Source organism: Solea senegalensis, linkage group LG21 (genome assembly GCF_019176455.1).
Source record: "Solea senegalensis isolate Sse05_10M linkage group LG21, IFAPA_SoseM_1, whole genome shotgun sequence".
Taxonomy (NCBI): Eukaryota; Metazoa; Chordata; class Actinopteri; order Pleuronectiformes; family Soleidae; genus Solea; species Solea senegalensis.
Window position 1 is genome coordinate 2960749 of NC_058040.1, and position 6400 is coordinate 2967148.

A 6400-nucleotide genomic window follows, 5' to 3' on the forward strand; every position below is an offset into this window, starting at 1 on the left:
ACCAGCTATTTTGATCATCGATTTATTGGTTTTTAGTGGGGGTGGTGGTTTCGAATTAAATTAAAATTGGGTTTTTAGCTTCTTGAACTCCATAACGAAGAAATCATTCAAACTAAATAATTTTAGTTTGTGGACAAATCAAGACATTTGAGAACATCAGCATTTTAGAGGTTTAGAAAATAACCAACAACATTTTTCAACTTATTCAAACGTTTCATGGACCAAGCGACGATTAATAAGTTAATTGAGGAAATAATGGATCGATTATGAAAATAATCATTGTCTGCAGCCTTAGTTTTAGCGTACTTTGTGTGAATTGACTGTGCTCAGACAAGAACAGAGAGTTTACATTCCCTCCCTCACCCCCGTGTGTCACTGGTCACTGCTGAGAGATGTTTTGCATCCATTTTCCAAAGAGTGAAAAACTTCCACAAAGTTATGACATTTTACAGTCAAGGTTTTATTTTCCAGTACGTGTGAGTTTTGGACAGATCGCCTGTTTCTAATGTCGTTCGTTGGAGTTGAGCTTTATTTAGTCCTGGTGTGAATAGATAAATATACCTGTGTCCAATTACACCAGTGGAAAATCATTTCTGCAAAACATACTGTGGTTTTCCAGATTAGTTTCAATATGTTTTATTAATTCTTATGCTTCCATTTATATTCATCTCTATATGGCTTTAAAATAATTTGAATTGTCAAACTTTTCAAATTCAAATCAATTAAGTGATGATAATAGCTTTTTTTGAAAAAAACAAAAACAAAAAAAACTAAACAAAACCGTTAATTTAATGACAATAATTGAACACTGTTGAAGTCTGTAACACTTCCAGTGTCTGGAAGTTCTTTCTTACAGTGTAGAGGAATAAATGGAAACCAATGAGTGTCTGAAAAGCAATTCCAAATTTTAAATTACGCAGCATGGAATGGGAAGTAGTTAGTACAACATACAGTATATTACCCATGGTTTGTAGGTGAGGAGCTAAAATGTGAAGGTGGCCATGTTTATGGAACACTTCCTGACCAAAGCAATATGTCACGCTAAGTGATATTCATGTGACAGTTTGTCGTTTTATACTTTAAAAGGTTTAGCTTGTTTAGTTTTGCGTTCTTCGATTACACGTCAAAGTATGACTTATGTTTCCAGTTTCAACCAAATATTCCTCACTGTGAATCGAGCTCCCGCTCAAATCTTTACGCAGTCAAAACCAATTGAACGTCTGACCCCTAACTGGACCTGACTTTAGCTGCGACATGCCGACATGACACTGGACTGAGGTCATGCACTGTACGTATGTCACTCCACAATAATGTGGTATGTTAATGTAGCATTTTTGATTGATATCGCTAACATTACCTTACAAACGTTTCCCCTTAGCAACAACTGATCGAACGTTAAACAGCTGGCTTTTAGCGCAGGTCGTAAGTGACATTCTGTACGTACAGTCCATTGGTGCCTTCAAATGAGAACTTGTGTTTATGATGGGATGTTTTGAACACGCTTGCTGTTTTCTAATACATACAGCACCAGCAACACCAGCTAGCATGCAGGTAATGCTAACATAATGTAGACAGAAGGGAAAAAAAAGTCAACTTGGAATTTATTACCAATGGAATTAACTTCTGACTTTAGTTTTTGAAAAGAATTTGAATTTTCGAAGTGACTCATCTCGTGATTTGATATCACTCTATATTCCTAGCATTACATTTCGCCCTGGCTTTCTTCAATCTGTCTTTCTCTCTGTGATTGTATACATTGTAATGTATACTCATTTGAATAAAACTTTTATGTGCAAACCCAACGCAAAGGTTTGCACATAAAAGTTTTATTCAAATAAGTATACATTACAATGTGTACATGCCATACAAGCACGATCTTTAGTTTTAGTGTAGCAGCACTACAGTGCCACATACAGGCCAGGCATATGTACTGCAGCGTTTAGAGTCGTTTTGGGAGGGTTCGTGTAGATGAAGACATTTCCTGAAACAATTTACGGAAAAAATCGTTTGTTTGGTTTTGTTTCCATGTGGATACGGGCATGCTAGATTGCCTAGCAATGTTGGTTGTACTACTACAATTGAACACCAACTTTGTTGTGTTGAAAACTTACCACGTCGCAAACACAAGTTCAAGAAGGCTCCATTTGAAGGCTCATAGTGTGACCGAGAACACGCAGTGAAACATAACGAACACCTGTGTTTTTCCTACTGTGACCTGTCAAAATGTCTGCAGTGAAGAAACGTCCTGTTAGCTTCATTTATTAGCGAGCTATGAGTGGGTTATTGAAAATCCATGTGGACAGATAAAGAGAACGGCTTCAATCATGTCTGAAGAAAACAAGTGTATGTGTATACATGTGTATTGATTAACCCTTGAGCTAACAGTGAGCGCCAGGGTTTAGGATTAAAACTCGAGACGTTTAGAGCACAATCGCTTTCGGTTTTAATGGACAACAAACTTTCCACATCAGGTCTTTGACTGGGACTTGACGGAGTCTTAAAAAAACCTTGTGTTGTTATTTTTCACACAATTTCCATATGGTTTCTTTGTGTGTGTGTGTGTGTGTATGTGTGTGAGTGAGTGAAGGGATTATTTCATAAACATGGCACTTTGAACAACATTTTAAAGAACATTTTGTGTGGGCAACCAATATTGCGCGGTGTAAACTTGTGTTTGGATGATGTTTGTTTGTTGTCCAGTTCGCTGACCACGCAGCAATAAGGAGATTAACGTGAGAATGACTGACTGAAGCGGCTCACTCCGAGCCAAGACTTTAAAGCTGCTAGCATGTTAAGCTACCTGTGTTTTTCCCCAAGTCAAGCAACTGAAAAGAGAAATTATTTTGTAGCAGAGGATATTTATTTGAAAAGAATCAAGTGAGAAAAGCTATCTTGATGTATAAGCCAGCACTGATTTGAAATCACTTTAAAGTTGTGTAGCATAAATCTGAAAAGTTTAAAGTTTTTTTTTTTCTTTTCTGGAGTGAAAGACTGGACCACCAACAGGACAAAAACTGGCTCCTGCACTGCAACGCCAAGGGCCATAACGTTGTTCACTGTATCATCAGTTCAGAGGTATTTAAAGGGGCTTTGATGGCCCCAGGAAAAAGGGACCTGGGGGGGCCCCACTTTGAACCAGACGCCACATTCCCAGAAACTATAATTCCAAAACCAAAATTGAAAATGACAGATGTCTGCCGATTCATTTACAGTGAACAGAAGCTAATCCACTGACAAACATGTTAGCATTGAATTGATAACTAACTCTTTCACTGTAACAAAATCTACCATTTCTACCAAGAAATTCTGAAGCTTTTAATGGAGCCTCTTTACGCCAAGTTCACACTACACCACGACTTTCAGACGTGGAGGATCACTGTGCATCGTACTCTACATGACGTACTGTTTTGTGATCTGACGGCATAGTGCAGTTGTCCATAGTTTATGCTAGGTAAAAGCGAGCGGCAATCCCTCACCATGAGGATCCACCGACTGATCAGTCTTGTCACAAAATCACTCCAGAGGGTGAAAAAATTTTTTTTTCACCCCCAGATTGTGTAAGTTGGCCAAAATGGGGGTCCTCGTTACTCTTAGCAACTTTGGATCATATACCAATTAGACAAAAACTCTAGGGTACAAAAAAATGGAACTGTTACTCAGTGGAAACACGGCGTTAGGTGAGTGGATTACCGTGCTGAAAACTGTGGAGTGTGATCTAGGCTTTAGTGGGTTTCAGAGCACATTGCTATTTCCTGTCAATAACAAATCAAAGAATTCAGCGTGGTTCTTTCAGAATTGTCAATGCTGTGAATTCACGTATTTGGTAAATTTTTTGAGGGGGCCCTCTAAATCCCCTGGCAGTTGTCTATTTTGCCCGCCCTGTTCCAACATCCCTGCATCGGCTGTTGATGTATTATAAGCTTGATCCTCCACTAAAGCCACAAATCAACTGTAATGGATTATTTTCTTAACTAAACACATGTGCCCATAGTTGCATACTGTTTATTCATGGTTTATGAAATGACCATATATTAAACCTATGGCCAGGCGTTGTTTAATAATATGCTACTGAAGGACCATATATTTTATTTATTCAGCAGGTCAATCTGCTCATTGCAAATACACATTCGACATAGCCTTACCTTTATTTACACAAAGTCATTATATAGACCTGCCTGCTGGTTCATAGAGGTCTCATGTAGCAATGTGTCCTGTACTGGTTTCCAGTGAAGCCACTGGCTGGCTATGGGGGAAATGTGAAATCAAATGTTCTATGTAATAATGTTGTATTTATTATGAAGCATTTTATTTATTGTTTGCTCTCTTATTTGGATGACATGCGCGCACCTGAAGGGCGTGGTTCTGTGAAATGGGCTTCCAGCTGTTAAGCCAGCAGCTTTTATTCGGTCACTTTACCCTCAAACACTGTGTTCATCATTTCTCTGATTGCTGTTTGTGTTTTTGTTGTGTGTTTTGACTGTAAATAATCTATAAATGACGACATGGGGCATTTCTGCGAGAGATGTTGACAATAGTTCTATTTATGATGACAGATGGTGTTATTTTATGTTTGTGTATTTCTGTTGTTTGACTCGGAAAGGCGTTGCAGAGCAATAAACATTGCACAGAGTTGACCTCAAATCATTTACTCCTCTTATCTTCTGTAGCTTCTACACAGTTCCCAATCCTGTATCTCCTTCTCTTTTTCCTATCCCCTCCCACACTTCCTTTTGTCACTTCTCACTCCCTTTTTGTAATCTAATTCTCACTCTGCCCTAACCTTGACTTTGCTCCCGCTGCTCAGTAATAATGAAATTCCTTCACTTTCTTTTTGTAACAGTACTGGAGCTGTTTTTTGGACGTGGGCAGAGCTTATTAGCACCTCCCGTCGTGTTGATTTTTAGCCTTGGAGCTTGTGTGATGATTAGACCTGCACAGAGGTTAAATATTTTCTGATGCAGTTTCTCAGGCCACTGGGTTTTTCCCACAGTGTTTCATTCACAACCATGTGTGAAGCGCTGCGGGAACAAGGTAAAGGGTGAACCAAACAACACGTTTTTGCATTTTCATTATCATCCATTTAATACATGCAGGGTCCTTGAAATCCTTGAAAGCTTAGGAATTAGAAAAAAACCTTTTCAAGGCCCTTGAAAGTTTTTGAATTTGTATTGCTTGAATTGTGGAGCTGAGACAATTATTCGATTATTAATCGATCACTAAATTAATCAACTATTTTCATAATCGATTCGTCGGTTTGAAGCGTTGAAGCTGATTTTTCAGCTTCTTAAATGTGAATATTTTCAAAGAAATCATTAAAAACTGAATCATTTTGGTATAAGGACAAAAACAAGACATTTCAGAACATCATCATTTCCATGTTTGACAAACACTGATCAACTGTATGAAAGTTTGAGTGAATGGGTGAATGGCAAAACTGTAAAGCAGCTTTGAATGGTCATCAAGACTAGAAAAGCGCTATATAAATACAAACCATTTACAACTCGTGGCCCTCCAATCAATTATATGCAACTCGCCACTTAAAGATACTCTGTCACATGTGAAGTTGCAACCCTTCTAACGCTTCTGCCAAATGAAAACATGTTCCCCTTAAATTTTACACAGTGGACCCTCAAATATCATGTCATAATGAAGACCTGTCCCACAACCTCCTTGGCCTTGTAAACATAGAATATAATACAAAACAAAACATGTTTGTTGGCAATACTTTTTTAATAATTATAATAGATATTCAGTTGTAGTGGTCATGTTATTAAATGTATTACATTACATTCACAAGCCTCTTGTCCACATGTTATTATTTACTTAAATATTAGCAGGGCAACATCGAAAACATCGAAAACATGCAGGCCAGTGTTCCCTGAGGACCAGAGTTGGGAAACACTGCACTAGTATTTTGAAATTGTGTGAAATTTCATCAAGAATATCTTAGTTGTGATGTGATGGAATAATTCCAGTGTAAATAGAAGGCAGCATTACTGTCAGAGGTGAAGTTGAAGTGGGTTGGGACGTTCTCTGGAGTTTGCGTTAGTATCTGATTAATGCAAAGTGAGCCTGTGTTCTCAGTTTTGGGGGTCTTTTGGGGAAAATTTGGGAATTGGGGACCTCAGGAAGAGCCACAGAGAGGGACCCGGGACCCATGATGGACAGAAGTGCAGTAGGTGTCACAAGTTCATCACATTACAAAAATGTCAGACTGAAGTTATGTCACAGAGCAAACGCTCACTAATATAAAGCTATTTATCACAGTATCACAGAGTTAAAACTGAAGGAATTCATTGGCAGCAGCTTTAAAGCCAATGACATAAAACATTTAAAAATCTGTTAAATAGTGTGTAGAGCAAATTGTGTGTACAAAAATGTACGTGTCTATGTGAACATC